The following is a 16,774-nucleotide window of genomic DNA, read 5'->3' as shown; positions in this document are numbered from 1 at the left end:
GGTATTGGTTTCCCGGATGTGGATGGTAATTTTAACCGCGCGGATCTCTTTGCATGAGATAACCATCTGTGGTTTAGCGGACAAGAATAACCTCTGGCCTGAAATACATCCAGTACACTGCAGGCTGACCGACCCATTAGGCTGCCGATCCACGTGGCCTCTTAGTAATTTCAAAACAAGCAAAACAGCGATACGTAGGTCACCCAACGCTCTCACAATCAGCTATAGTCCAAAGTTGATTGGCCCACTGGAGCAATGTTTCTACAGCAACTAAATTTTATTCTTCTGTTGTATTGGTACATCAGTATCCCAATGTTAAGCATAATGGAAGAAAACGAATTTATTGAAGGAGAAAAAGGACCTACCACTGTAAATGGCCTCCAAGATTTCCATAAAATGCCAGGTTGTGCTATGTCTTCAGGAAATTAGTATTCCGTGCTTCGAAAAGAAACATCACTGAAAGCTAAGAAAAAGCTGTGATTTAAATTCGTGATGTATCAAGTGTGTTGGCAGTTCTCTGGGTCGTAAGTGATTGGGGAAATCTACTTTCCGCAGGCAAATTCCACTTAAATTTGAGTAACGCCTCTCGCCGTACGCTCGCCTAGCATGATAGAGGTACTAGCCGAAACGCTAGAAAATAATGAAACTTGGAATGAAACCTGTTTCGTGATAACTATCCATTGGCCTGTAGAAGTCTCATACTGGCTAGGCACAGGAAGCCACACGTCGTCATTGACTTCTGGAAGGAACTGTTAACTCCAAGAGGTACAGAGAAGAGAAGCCGCCGCATCATGTACAACTGATCAGAGCACTTCCATATTTCACAGAGGGTGGGTTTGCTGGTAGTTTGGAGCTCCAAAGTTACGCGCGTAGTGCGGTCCCTTAGGAACATGGGTGCCAAGGAGGGGAAGGAAGCCACTGTGCACTCCGTGTGCATTCTGCGGGGAGTCATTCCGGATACGAAAAGGGTGCTTCCGGATGCCATGAAGAGTACAGGGTGCGGTCATGCTTTGGGCTCGAGAGACTCTGAATTTCACTTAGGTGAGAGTATTAAGTCAAAACTGTAGCTAGTGATGACTGCGGATATGAACCCAGTTGCTCATTGTCTGAAATGCATTAGGAAGCTCGTCAGCAGCCAACAAAGAATCCGTCGCAGTTCTGCCAATAGAGCTTAGGAACCACGTGGGCCCACTCTTCTTAGGACGACCATAAGGCGTCATAAGAATCCTGCACACGCCAGTGAGTAGAAACGGACGCCGTAGATCCAGGATCCATTCCAAGTGTTCTCTTGCCCAATGTCTTCGCACACCAAGGTCCTGTGCAGTTTATGCTATTCTTCGTAATGGACTTGTAGGAGCAAAATTGATAGCGTGGAGCTGGTTGCACACTGTCTGGGTCGGCGTATCCCTTCAAGTTTACAACGTACTGAATGACTATATTTGCAAATGCAGACTCCAGACAAACCCAAGTAAAACAGTGGCCACAATGACCCATCTCCATGATATAGAGGCACACAGGAAATTACACGAGCTGCTAGATGAGACCAGAGTTTCTCACAACTGCTCCTCTCCCTCTACCTGGCACTGTTATTTATGCAGTCCTGCGCGAATCTGTCAAAGAAGCTTGGCTCGGTAGGAGATCTACTAAACGCTAATGCCAGAAACATCTGGTGGACAAATGAAGATAGTACGCCACGTAATTCTGCGATTTCACTTGTATACAGAGATGCTGAAAATTGTGCCCTGCATAGGAAAAAGACGTACATATAAATAAGACAGAATGAGGCCATTACGACCGTTAATGGCACCGTCAAATCCCACCCAGTGGATGCCTGTTATATCCAGCGTTGCTCTACTTATTTCATGACCAAAGGCGCCAAGGTGCAAATTGTTAAGAAGACAGAGATCCATGAGAACTCAGTTCCAGGTAGCGCTTTCCAGAATCTGCGAACTGTACGCCTAAAATCACAGTGGCCACTTTATGTTGATGTTCAGGTCACACACGTTTTCGACGTCACTAAGAAATGGAGAGAACCTGGGCATGAACTTCCACCTAGAAAACCCATTTGATTCATATCCCGACGAGGAGGGTTGCGGGGTTTGGTCTCCCTCGTTGCGAACGCTCAAGAACCACATCTGGATAGCAGAAGAGAGGTGTGTCCACACCTTGAAGGAGAAGGGTTATTGTGAATGTGCTGTACGTGTCTGTGGTGCACAGGAACAGGTAGTGAGACACAGTAAAGGTGGTGTGAAACGCTTGCACGAAGTGAAACTAAGTTCTGGTATCTGATTATCAAATTTAAACATTAACCTGTAAATACAGTGTGTATGTGTATATTCTGTAAGACCGTGCAATAATACTAATCTTCCTGTACTAGAGCATTTCCTTGTCCTGTCACAATTTTATATGTGTGTGTGCACAAACATTCTTATATTCCAACAGAGACCGCTCATTGTAACGAAAAGGTGTCAGCAGACACGCATACCACTCGTAGTTTACGCCAGGAGAACTCAGTTTAATATTTTCATTTATTTCTAATGACCTGGGCATTTCTTTCAAAGGAAAACATAAGAATTGGAAAAGAGGAAAGCTGAGTTTAACTTTCACTTTTCGTTTCTAGTAAATATAATCAGCTTTAAGAAACTGATTTGTTACATCAAGTGACTCCATTTTATTTTGACAGGCTAAACGACTTGAAATGTAACGGGGAAGCGTTGTCAACGTTTCAGCTGAGGCATCCCATCTTCTCGCAGTTGTTGCACGCTTTTCGGTGCATCTCAGCAGTCATAATCACGAAGTGTCTACTTATCTACGAATATAGCAAACAAAACTGGTGAGTATGTGATTTGAATACAATTTAATCCATGTATTTATACCCATACAAATTATAAAAATGGATGTGTATATATATATATATATATATATATATATATATATATATATGTATATATGTATCTCCTACTGAAGCAATGGACCGATTTAAACCAAACTTGGTACACATACTACTTACTGTATGGATAGAAATATTGTGGGGTTATGAACTAGCAACTCTTATTGGTAGACGGGTGATAACGCAGAAAGCGAAGGAGGTGGTAGGAAATGGACACAGGTAGGGGGAGGAGAAGATGGAAAGAGAGAAAAGGAGAGGGAACGGCCAGAAAGTGAAGAGGAGGAGATGGACAAAGAAAAGGGAGGAAGAGATGGACGGAGTGAGGGGTAAAGAGGAGACAGACTAACGCAAGATTGGAATGAATACATCCCCGGGCAGCGCTGCGTACTCAGCTAATTGTTAAACATATCTTAAAGTATCAATAAGGTATGTTATGAAAAAAATTCGGTTAATACATTGAACGTTTTGATGAAGGGACTGTGTTGGTGATAACTTCGTCCTAATCAAAGTACACTGAAAACAAAATACTTAGATCTAAAGCCGGCCGAAGTGGCCGTGCGGTTAAAGGCGCTGCAGTCTGGAACACCAAGACCGCTACGGTCGCAGGTTCGAATCCTGCCTCGGGCATGGATGTTTGTGATGTCCTAAGGTTAGTTAGGTTTAACTAGTTCTAAGTTCTAGGGGACTAATGACCTCCGCAGTTGAGTCCCATAGTGCTCAGAGCCATTTGAACCATTTGAACTTGTTGTTGTTGTTGTGGTCTTCAGTCCTGAGACTGGTTTGATGCAGCTCTCATTTCATACAGTAAAGCTGTAAAACTATACGAAAAAAATCAGTATCTGCTGATAACCAGACTTCACCCACGGCATCTACAACTCTTAATTATCAACGCGAACACTGAGGACAAATTTAACTTAATATGATATAAGCACAGCAGATAAAAAATTAAACTAATTAGTCATCCTCGCCAACCTCGCCCCAGGAGAGACCACGCTAACACCGCTGTACATGATACTGTTTGTAGATTTGTAACGGCGTAACTTCGGCAAAGAAGAGTCCAAAAGTTTATTCAGGTACGCCGTATTCGGCTGGGATTGCTACGTGTCACACTCTATAGCCCCAAATATTTTCTCTAAGTTGAAGATCGGGTGGCGTAGCGGTCCAGTCGAGATGCGATAGGACGCCTAAGTGTTCGCCAATACAGAAACGTATCCACGTAGCCCTGTGAACACTACCGTTGTCTTACAAGGGGATGCCGCCAATTGTGAAATTCAGATCCGATTCATACTGCGCATAATAAAAGCTCATGGCCAGAGGTGTAATGTGGCAAAGCACCAAGATGCACTTCTCAGCCGTTGTCGAGAAAATCGACAGTTAAAAGAAACCGTTGCGGTGAAATACTCTCTACGATTACTAATTTTCTACAGCATTGTGGTGCAGCAGTAAGCGCTCGGGTTCGTAATCTGAAGGTCACCGGATCGAATCTCGCTCCATGCAAAATTTTTTTTTTAGTATTTGTTTTTTGTAATATATATATATATATATATATATATATATATATATATATATATATATATATATATATATATATATATAATTCCCGGCAATCAGTTGCAACAATTATGCATATAATAAGTTGTTGAAAGTCGTTTGTCGTGGAAAAACTGGCGACTTCGAACATCATTATGTTTTCCGCAAACAAAGTTGTATTTCACAAATGTTATTAATTGTCTTCATAATGTTAACCACGTATAGTTAACGGAAGACGTAGAAACGAATACGTATAGCGTAAGTCAAACGTTCGAATTAGAATAGAGACCCCACGAACACTAACTTGCAGTGGCAGGTATGAAATATAAACTCCGTTACTCGCCCGTTACACTTGAAGGACAGATGTTGAATGGGACGAAACGAGCCGCCCCATAACAGCGTAGTTGCCTGCTAACTTCGAAAGAAGGTAGATGCGGTCCCTAGCGCAACTTATAACATCGTCGAAAATCAGTGCGGACGGGACAGCTTTCGTACACCCTGTTAAACAAACGGAAAAATGGAGGCGGTACAATTGGAGAGCGATCCGCCTTCACCAACATGCATAAGCAATTCATTAATAGTTTATATATATATATATATATATATATATATATATATATATATATATATATATATATATATGTGCAAAAAACTAATAATAAAAAAATATTGCACGGCGCCAGATTCGATCCGGCGACCTGCGGATTACGAAGTCCAGCGCTTACCGCTGCGCTATGACGCTGTAGAAAATCAATAATCGTAGAGAGTATTTCACCGCAACGGTTTCTTTTAACTGTCGATTTTCTCGACAACGGTTGAGAAGTGCATCTTGGTGCTTTGCCACATTACACCTCTGGCCATGAGCTTTTATTATGCGCAGTATGAATCGAATCTGAATTTCACAATTGGCGGCCTCCCCTTGTTAGATGACAGGAGGGCCCACAGCATCCTCAGCATGAAGACGCAGAAGAAGACCGGAACTAAAAATTATTAGAAATGCTTTCCCAATTGCGAATACGGTGAGACTCCAGCTGTACAATTTATCGGCGACACATGAAAATTTGTGACAGACGGGGCCACGAACCCGGGTGTCGGTTCTACGACTGTCAATGCTAAATTCCGGATAAAAACCATCAACGATGGTAGCCGGAAACTTCTCGTACAACGAGTGAACATCGCTCTGTCAACGGCGTTGTCAAAGAGTGCGAAGAAGCAGAGTTTCAAAACAACCTCCTGATCTTGGTATGGGAAACTGCTGCTAAAAAGTTGAGACTCGGTAATGATCAACCACCTGAGGATGCAGAACGCAATGGAAACCCCTGCATTAAATACGTTTAATGTGTATTCGCAGGACGGGTTGTGTGTAACTGAAAAAGAGCCACAAGAATCTCTCCATTGGAGAAACATTCGGGATTAGACACCCGTTTAGATCTTTACTAATGTGTGTGTTAAAATGTTTTATGTTAGCGGCCCGCCACGACACAGTTATTTCAGCTCACAGAGGAATGGAGTACCTAGTTGTAAAGAGCATGAATGATGATGCCAACAGGATAATAGGCTGGTCAGCATAGAACATTAAAAACAATACGGGGATTATATCGTAATGCATCAGTCAGAGCACTGTATTCCTATGAGACTAATTCTAATTAATCATTGCGTTAGGCCAGACTCATTAACAGTTTGATGAACTTGACACAGTTTTATTTATATAAAAGTTGGTCGGTCTGATTCTACCGCTCAGCAAACATATTTATGGCAGTGGGCTAACATTATCACTTTACAGGGAAAATAAAAGGCGAATATGTGGCCTATATAGTCAGACAATTACTTGTAATACAAATATAATCACCTTCATCTCCACTTCACACACATTATGTACCAATTTATTAAAGCTTCTAATAATGACTCATTCATGTAGAATAAGATTTTGATTTGTTAAGCACCTCCACCAAAGTTACTCTAAGAATCTTCTACAGATTCATGTAAACTTTTAAACATTCCCTCTGTTGTGTGTGGCCAGAGATGACTGAACGACCTCAAGCTTCTATTGCAATTCTCTCACAACATTTGAACTTAAATAACAACATTTATGTTAATGCAAGTATTATAGACATCTAAGGGATACATCAGTAATGTTCAATATATATCTCTAGTACCCTTTTAATCACTTGTATAATTTATGAAAGGGTTTCCTGCGTTATTATATCACACTGTAAAATCAACTCCTATTTTATTCTTTAAAAAACATCCACCTGCCAGGACAGCAATGCACACGCATTTTGTACAAATTTCCTTTTAGCTTAAAATAACCACATAGAATTATTGTCATGATTCTTACTATTTCATTTAAAATCTCTTAACCAGTTCGTTATGCAGTAACCAAGTCACAATTTTTTTCTTAAACGACATCACATATTAATTAATTATGACGATTGCCTTGTGAATAAAACTTCTTAGTATCTTCCAAATTACATAACCTTTTAATACTTCCATTCTGAATATTACCTGAAATTACAGCCTTCGGGAGAAGAATAGTTTGATTCACAAGCAGGCCTTCAAACAGGTTGCAAAATCTTTTCATTAAGCCTTCTTGTACCGATGACAGAGGGTATGTCTTTAACAACACTTCCTCACTCACCTTGTAGGATAGCATTTGCTTCCTACTTCTCTTTCCTACTTCTCATCTTTTTGCCCTCGTTTTGACCCTACTTAGAACAACCCCCCCCCCCCCAATGTCCTTTGTTAGCTAAAATTTACTACGGTAAACAAATATTGTCAATGATGGGTTGCTCCTCTGCTTTTCCTATTGTTAGCTTTAGTGTAATTCCTCCCATAATGCTGTGAGGGAAATTATTCTTGATGATTTCAAAGTCATTTATGTGCAGACACAAGCTTTGATGATTACTCCCAGCATAAGTTCGGCAAAAACATTCTGTATTTCCCTCATAACGTGTGTCACAGGGTTTTCCTGCGGGTGATAATCTGATATGACTACTGACTGCATTGTTTCATTTTTTAGAAAATTCCTTGCTGGTCCTGTTTGTAAAATTTGTTCCACTGTCTGAAGGAATCCTATTTGGGTGACGTACATTAGTCAAATACTCAGACTCAAAACACATCACTTGAAGTTTGCAGTAGCTCTTCTCAGTAAGTACAACTTCTCATAATTATTTAAGACTTCCATAGTACCTAATACAGAAGATTATCCAGAACTCGCAGGTGGTAATAGACCATATATACCTACTATAACCAAAACCTACATTCTGTCTGGTACTATACAGCAAATTAGATTTAAATTATGGCCAGGAGGCACCTTCAATCTTTGATTCACATATTATTTTCTCAATATCTTCTGATTGTAGGTAAATACGGCTCAAAATAGTAATACTTCCTCATGTGTGACACACATTCAATTGATCTGTAATGTTTAAACCCTGTATGTATGTACCACATAAGGTGTTCTATACAGTATTGAGGTATACACAATTACTAATCACTACATTCCATTCTGGTTCTTCTAAGCAATACGTCTTGATGCACTAACGAATACTCCTTCCACTTGTTAGTAGAATTACCTACTAGCTACTGTCTCTTAATTAATGCTAACTTATCTTCAGCCTCTTGTCCTACTATCACTCGTTTAGCCCTCATCTGAATATCATCCACATACTCTGCAGTCTTAAGGAAATAGTCTCTCATATTACGTTATTCTTCTAAATGTACCCCTTCATTTTCTAGCCCAAAAAGTAGCCTTGAAAAAGCATCAGGTACCATATTCTCAACTCCCTTTTTGTATTTAATCTGAAATGAATACTTTCGTAAATCCAGTGCTCAAGTAATGTATCCCAGATGAAACTATCTGCATGTATTGAACACTACCAAAGATTTATAATCCATGAAGAGTTTCATGTGCCTGTCCAATAACAAATATGGTATCTATATTTGTGAAATGCCCAAACAAAGTATAGGGCTTTTTTTTTAGTCGAATAATTCCTCTCATTGCCATTTAATATCCTACTAGGAATTTGCCACATTTGCTTCTCTCACTGCCTCTACTTCAGTGTGTTCCTAGAACACATCACAGGTAAACTCATACCATCTGCCCCAAGGCACAAGCCCTTATTCAAACTTGGGCGTTCCAGCAATTTTACGTTAACTAAGCATACTTTCATCCTTATAGAGTCCCTATCGCACTGTTCATCCCTTTTCAAGTTAGCTCTCACCCCAATTCAGCTTCTCAACGAAACACTCTATAATACTTAGTTATCAACAAAACATCGATAAAATCCAACCACGCCAAAAAACGAACGAATTTGTCCTTTTGAACGAGGTCAAGTAGAGTTCTTTATCGTTTCCATTCTTTTTTTGTTGCTTTGTGCAAAATTCACTCCTTGCTTACGGTATGCCCCAAATATTTCAGTTTATTTCTCCCAAAATGAGATTTGCACGACTTGATTGTCACTCCCTATTGCTCCAGTCATGTAAGGAGGCCCTACTGGGCTCCTCCCACTGTTTAGTAGCCAAAATATCATTTACTTGCAACGGAACCCTCTTTTTTATTACCAAACGTTTATTAACATTCCACACATCCAAAACCAAACGTAAACTTCCGTTTACTGGCAACGGGACCCTCTTTTTTATTACCAAAGATTTATTAAAGTTCCAAACAACCAAAACCAAATGTATACTTCCGTTTGATTTTTACTGCATCTATAAGACTGTAATAAGAACCAATAAACAGTTCAATAATTTCCCCAATTTAGTGTTCTCTCAGTTTCACTTTTGATCCCAGTCTTCAGTGACAAAACGATTGGATAAGGCCTGATGAAAAAAGATTCATAATTTTTTACCAATAGTCCACACTCAATATCTTTTATAAGCTCAGGATTCTCTGAAAATGTTACCTGATGATTCAAAAGTACATCCCTTAATTCTCTAAGCTCTTCTATCTTCAACTGTTCCAACTCTGTCACCTTTTTAATTATATCTTCTTCTGTCACTGTAACTGTGTCTTGATCTTGCTGTTTGAAATTTCGACTTGCAGCACCATCCAGCAACATCCAGATGTTTCGTTTGTGTCTGATATTCATCGTCAGCTTATTTGTTTCTGATCGAAACAGTGCTCTCCAGCACTGAGGGTGGAGATGTCCATGAATGTAAATCACCTGAAGATGGGCACAAGCTTGAAACGGGTTGTGTGCTAAACAAAATCACTGTCATTTAATTGTTTGCTTACTCGTTGTTTGGTTTGTAACACAACAGTATGTGAAGAAGCTACGTTAATGTCCACTACTTTCACTCTTTCCTTAAGTTCTGTTTGCGTTACTAAGATAAGCTTCTACAAAGAAAATTAAATCGTTGATTCTTTTCCATTTCGTCCACCTGCTCATTCGCTTCACCCCTTTCTTGACTTATAGCACTGGACAGGTTTTGAATTCCTAAAGATTGATTTTCAAATACTGCCTTACATGAAACGTTTAATTCAGAAATTTCATTCGTTACTTAACAGATAACTTCTTTTGGAGAGAAATGCTCTCTTTTCCTGTGCTATTCTGATTTCTGTGTCTTCCTTAATTCGTCAGTAATCTGTTTTCTACTTCCAAGTTAATGGAATTCCTTCAATTCATCTACTTCGCCGTCCCCAGTTTTGATGTTAAGTTTATCACTAATCAAATTTCTGCTGCTCCTCATTACTTTCGTCTTTCTTCGGTAGACTCTCAGTCGAAATTGTGTGCTCATCAGCCTTTTCATTTCATTCAACAGGTCTTGCAGCTCTTCTTCACTTTCTCTGAGAATAGGGACGTCATAAACGAATCTTATTATTCGTACCCTTCAACATAGATCTTAATACCACTTCTGAAACTTTCCTTTAATTCCGTCATTGCTTCTTCTACATACAGATGAAATGCAAGGGGTGAAAAATTACATCCATGTCTTCCATCCTTTCTATTGTTGGTCTTCATTCACATTTTTCCCTTTGGTTCTCCTGTATTTTGTACTCGTGCAAAGGTTTAACGTATTACGACAGTAGAATCCGAGGTCATTACCTTTTATGAACTTAGATTATAAAGCAGTGTGAGATTTCCAACATAGAAACTATCCACATAAACTCGCCCTCTGCTCTGCCTTCCTGTACATCACGAGTCCTACGCCTGTAACATTATTTTCTGATACTGTTGATATTACACTATTTTCTTGTGCCCAGAAACCCATATCTTCCTTTCATTTCACTTCACTGGCTGATCCTTTGCATTTCCCTTTTTAGGTTTCCCAGCTTTTCTACCATATGGACTTCTGACATTCAACGCTCCAGCTTGTTTCGATGCTTATCCAACTTTTCTCCCGAAAGCCTCTCCCTTGGCAGTCCACTCACAGAGACGGGAATTGTGGGCGAATTCGGAATCTTTTGCCAACGGAGAGATCATAAAGAAACTTTTTAAATTACAGGCTACATCTCCTGTGGACTGCGTTATGTCTTCATTAAAGACGTGTCCACTGCCTTCTGCATACTCAGGCCATTGACAATGATTGCTGACTCTTCCGATTTTAGGGGCAGTTACCCACCCCAGGCGGAGGGTGCTCCCAACGTCAGTCTGATCCCCCACTCTCTTTAACAAGGCCGCTGCCCGAATGGGGGTCATTGCTTGTATCGGAAAGTCTTCGGTCGCCTTTGCACATGGCCATTTTGGTTTTATGGCGATCGTTAACGAGCGGATACGGCTGAAATAGCATTCTTATTGATATTATTATCATTATTATTATTACTGAAATGACCAAACTAATAATTATATGACTAACAAATGTAATAAGTATTAATTTTATTAAATTAAGACACCCAGTATCAGTAATACTCTTCATTATCCTTCAAAACTTCCTTGGCGGATTAATAACAGGAACAATAATGGAAAGTTATTAGTTGTCATATATTTTATTCTTAACATTTCTTGGTGCTATATTAGTTGTTATGTTGTTGTTATTTTTATGAGTAAATTGCAATCACAGACTCAGCATATCAAATGAAGTTTTTCGGTGAAACACATGAGTCTACGAACTTCCAGGATGCTGGAATAGCTTTGATCAGCAACTTCTGTAAATCAGTAGAACGAAATCCAGTCTAAAGTTGTCAATTTTTAATTTGTATTCATTCGAGGACTAGTTTCTTGTCGACTCGCATTTTCAAATCATCATAACATGTTGTGTAAAACTTTGCGACTTTGGACAGTTTCTCCTTCTACAAATATGTGAGTCTTTTGAATTAGGTACAGGAGCTCAAGAAGGAGATGGCCTCTCCCCGTTTCTATTTAACATAGGGTTAGACAATGTCACTAGAAAATGGGGGAAATAAATCTAAGGTATACACAACGGGACCTCGAGTCAAAGAAATGACTAGTACGCCGTAGAGCAGCTCCAGTGGATAGCATCAAAGGCCGGCCTCCAAATATCATATCAGAAGATCCACTTCACGAAAATTTTCGCAAGAATATCAGAAGATCGCCACTTAAAAGAAAATATGGGACAATTTCATATGTGTCTTCTTTTAAATATCTCGAAGAAATCATAATATCGTCAGGACTAGGCAATCAAGCCAGTCTAGAGAGAGCCGTCTAACTCAAGAAATTGTACAGAATAACACCAAATCACTACAGTATAAATATTGATAATGCGACACTTGTTTTACTTAAAGCATTATATACATCTCTAGGAAACCACTCAAAAGTCGATGAAACTGGAAAGGAAACAGCCAAAAAAATCTAATTTATTGTCCCGTTAACATAAATGACGTATGCCTTAAAAGGAAAACTACAGACCTACACACAGCATTAGGCAAGTGCACTGATGCAATATGTAGAAGACGCTACAAGTTCTACCGGCACACCTGCACAATGGACAATACTAGATTAACTAAAACAGAACTTACAATAAAGGTAAAAGATGGGCCTGGAAATATTCGTAAACGTTGCCCAGTTCAGGACGAAATCGTTCATTAGAAGACTCACGCACCTGAAGTGTGTTTTGGAGCTACTGCAACCACCCAATATCCAAGAGTGACTTGTCTTCGAGCTGAATTGCTAAAGACAGTTGCAATATGTGCAAATAAAAATTTCCCTTCAAAACTGTGTTTCGAACAGGTGTCGTGCTGACATCGAGGCCCATATAACATGAGACGGGTTCCTTTCCAACTCTTGCACATAATGGAATTTTCCTTAGACCACAATATATTACACTTCTTGTGTCAACTGTGATATATCGCCCTTTTCTTTCAAAATAACACTGTTGAGCGAGGCACGAAAGTAGCTGTGGGAACCAAGAAAGGCAAGGTGCAACGAGTTAGGAGGAGGAGGAGGATATTAGTGTTTAACGTCCCGTCGACAACGAGGTCATTAGAGACGGAGCGCAAGCTCGTGTTAGGGAAGGATGGGGAAGGAAATCGGCCGTGCCCTTTCAAAGGAACCATCCCGGCATTTGCCTGAAGCGATTTTAGGGAAATCACGGAAAACCTAAATCAGGATGGCCAGAGACGGGATTGAACCGTCGTCCTCCCGAATGCGAGTCCAGTGTGCTAACCACTGCGCCACCTCGCTCGGTGCAACGAGTTACTCCACGTCACTGTCAGGTAATTCTTTCTCAAACATCTGTTTAAATCCTTCCATTTTCAAACTTTGTTTAATTCGATTAGACATTGGTGACCGCGGTGCTGCAGGATTAGCTGCGAACGGATATAATTGGAGACTCCTCCGTTGATTGAGGGACAATGGCCAACGTTAGGTGTCGTGTTTTATTACGTCTGTAGAGCTTACCCTGAGGACGAGAGAAAGCTAACGTGCAGTAACGACAAAGTTATAGATGACATACAATCTGTTATTCAATCCACACAGGACGAATACACGTTTAAGTTCATGGTTGGCATAAAGGAGACTGAATCCTAGTTCCTCAGATATTCCTCACCAGATACTGTGGCTAGTCACTGAGTTTCCCCTGTCGACCTCCCCCCCCCTCCAGCCCCACCCCCCTCCGGGAGTGCGGACGACGGGGGGGGGGGGGGGTTGTAGAAAATAGCCGCGGTGTATCGCTCGTGCGATCATTTTCACATCTGTGCGCCTGACCAACAACAGGTTGGACCGTTTCTCCTTGAACACGAGCGAAAGGCGCGATTACATCTCTCCCGTTCCGTGGGCCATGATGTAATCCAGCTGAAATCTTACCGTATGAGACGCCTTTTCCAAGTATACCTCCTCATCTTGTGATTCTTGAACAGAGGATTCGCAATTACTAGCTGATATTGCACATAATCGGCGACAAAGTAGTGAAGGTGTCCTGTGTTATGACGACGAACGAATCGTCACCAATGTTGACCGGTGGCCAATGCTAAACAGAAACATATAGATCACAGCAGGTTTGTCAGTGACGTCAATGAGGTGCTGGCTGCGTGGTCTGGATCTGCAAAGACTAAAACAATTAGAAGTTGTTGGTAAAAAAATAATATATATTGTACTTAACTGGTTGTACATGATTCTTCTTGGCTGTATACATATAATTATAAAGAGATAGCTATTGTGGCCTCACTTATGCCACACGTTACTAAACGCCTTATTAGAGATTGCTTCCTATCAGCTGAAGGCTATGCTACTTTACTACTTGACGTCCCGAGCAAGAGTGGACGAGAGCTCGCTAAAAACTTGATACAAGCTGCGGAGCGACGCTGGCGGCGCTGGTCGCGACTCTCGGGTCCAACGATACTAATACGGACCGCGGTCGATAACTGCAACCCCTAACAAGTGTGGAATCGAACGTTGATACTACATCCTGTTCCTCAGGCATTCATCCTCGATACCTTGTTTTAATAGATGTCCTTTTCCCCAGGCGCTCGTCGTAGATGACTTAACTGATGCTCCGGTGTCCGCGAATGGCGTTGGAGTAGTGCAGACTTCGTGACGTTGCATTTCGTGTTATCCGGGAGAGCCAGAGTAACATCACTGATTATGTTAGCGTCTTCACTGAGGCGGCTGAGCAAAGCGGCCATTTTTATATTGTCGTCCGAGATACCGTGGGAGGCCTAAATGTACTCAGCGACCGCAAGCCACATCGCAGGTTGATCTGGGCGGAATGGAGGTAACTTAAATTCTGAACCATAACAAGTGGCGGAGTCATTGGTGCACGGTTTGTACTGACGGCCAGGACGTTGTTCGGAGAGGCACAACGGCTAAGTTCGCAATTATCGCATGCGGCGTGGGTGTAAGGTCATTAGCAGTGTCCGGAAGTTGTCCAACCCAATGGAGCACGTGATGCAGCGCGATCGGGTGGACTGAGGTTGGATGCGGGGATGTAGGCAAGTCAGCATCGGCGATTGAAATGGCGCTAAGCACTATGGGACTTAACATCTGAGATCATGAATCCCCTAGACTTATAACTACTTAAACCTAACATAAGGACATTACACACATTCTTGCCCGAGGCAGGATTCGAACCTGCGACCGCAGCAGTACCGCGGTTCCGGACTGAAGCGCCTAGAACCGCTCGGCCACAGCGGCCGGCATCGGCGATTCGAGAAAACGCATGTCCAAGAAGCTGGTGCACAGAACTGGAATGATAACTTATGCATACTGGAACGAAATCACCCAAGAGTCCATCTGTAGGAACATATTGTTCAGTAACACAGGTAGCACTGTTAGCATCGATGAGGCTGCGCTGATAAGAAGAGTGAACATTTTCCTTCTTGAATAGTGGCGGTCGCTCAAGATTTCACTGCGAAGCTTTAAACTCATCCGTGCGAAAGTCTTCACATAGAAATAGCTGTTCACGACAGTAGTTGCGTTGTACTTGCAACATACTCTATTGACATAATCATTAGACACAGAGGAACAGCATTCTGGCTCAAAAGGGGAAGAGTGGATAAAGTGCATGAGATAACAGGAGAGCATATTACAGAAAAACGCCAAGTAAATCTTTGGAAGGTTGAGACATGGCAAAAAGAATACGAAACATCTGACAAGGGCCTTTCGGGTTTTCTCCTTCTTCCCAAACATCCGGGAACGGTTGGGACTCAGACACGCTGACACAAGTCGCCGTATGGTACACTTCCTGATGCGTCATGGCCCGTACCCCACCCACTTGCACTACTTTAGCCTTAGCCAAAGTGATATGTGTGAATGCGGGCAACATGTATCTCCCGAACACATGACACTAAAATGTGGCCCACTCACACATCTAAGGCCGACGTCAGAAATTGAAGACGTAGGGCAAGCTTTAAGAGACCCAGATAACTGGATCATGCTTAACCGTATCACTGATGAAATATCAAGAGCGCTAAACAAGGCCTATAAGCAGCGACGACCATGTGTAAGATCACGACCCGAAACTCAACCTACACCACAACATGATGCATGGGATAACAGAGATCCAAACACTGTTATGGAAACAGATGAACATATAGATACAGATGACGATATCAACACTCCAATATCACCAGTTACATGCACGACATACTAACAGATACACAACTGCAGCAATAGTACAAGTAATACAAACATGAAATTTGGAAATAGGTTAGTAACAGAAATAAAACAACGAATTTTCCTGTTTATGCAAGTAAAACAAGTAATTATTTAGTTCCTTGGGTGATTATTTTCAAACATGTATATGTGTAATTTATGAAATGTATAAGATTCAAACTGAAATACATGTGAACATTATAAAATTGTGCATAAACGTACAAATGCAGTGTAATAAGACGTAAACGGACAAACACAAAAGGCTCCTCTCCTGCTTACGGCGCGGTGAAGTGGAGCAAGTAATAGTAGTAACAAATAGTACTGTCATGCCTGAAACACAAACCGCGTAGAGGTAATACCAAAACCTACATTCACATACAAGTAGCTATAGTAGAACAGAATATGCTAATTCAGGTGAGATAGGCTCGAAGTATTTACTGAAGCTCTCCCACTCTAAAAAGCTTGGCAAAGGGACCTCGTTTCCTATCTAAATTTTTTGTTTCGTGTATTATTTTCTTCTTAAGGGTATAATAACTTCCCCCAGTTCTAATTTTTGTATCTTGCGTTTTTGTGTTTTTTTCTTAATTAACGATTTATTTGTATGAAAAACAAGAAAAGTACTAAAATTCTGAAATTTGTCTAGTTTGCTGTAGCAAACGACCAATTATAGTTACCCAAATAAAATGAGCGTTATGGCATTGTTGGCCGGGATGCCAAACCTGGGAAGTTCGGCCGCCGAGTGCAAGTCTTATTTCAGTCGACGCCACACTGGGCGATTTACGTGCCGGTAATGATCATTAGGACACCCTGTCCACGAGCGGAGAAAATCGCCAAACCCGGCCGGGTATCGAAACCGGGCCCGCTG

At 41.2% G+C, this 16,774-nt stretch overlaps 1 long non-coding RNA gene across 2 annotated transcripts in view; it reads left to right on the top strand.

Annotated features, from left to right (window-relative positions):
• Positions 1 to 16,774, top strand: part of LOC126473566 (uncharacterized) — a 62,131-nt gene that overhangs the window by 8,673 nt on the left and 36,684 nt on the right. For both annotated transcript variants that reach the window (XR_007586491.1, XR_007586490.1), the window contains exon 3: positions 2,684 to 2,833. This is a non-coding gene — a long non-coding RNA (uncharacterized LOC126473566). The remainder of the gene's footprint in view (positions 1 to 2,683; positions 2,834 to 16,774) is intronic.

The sequence above is a fragment of the Schistocerca serialis genome, chromosome 4, assembly GCF_023864345.2.
Source record: "Schistocerca serialis cubense isolate TAMUIC-IGC-003099 chromosome 4, iqSchSeri2.2, whole genome shotgun sequence".
In the NCBI taxonomy this organism is placed as follows: domain Eukaryota; kingdom Metazoa; phylum Arthropoda; class Insecta; order Orthoptera; family Acrididae; genus Schistocerca; species Schistocerca serialis.
The sequence above is the reverse complement of the archived record's forward strand: the minus strand, read 5'-3'. Positions and strand labels throughout refer to the sequence as shown.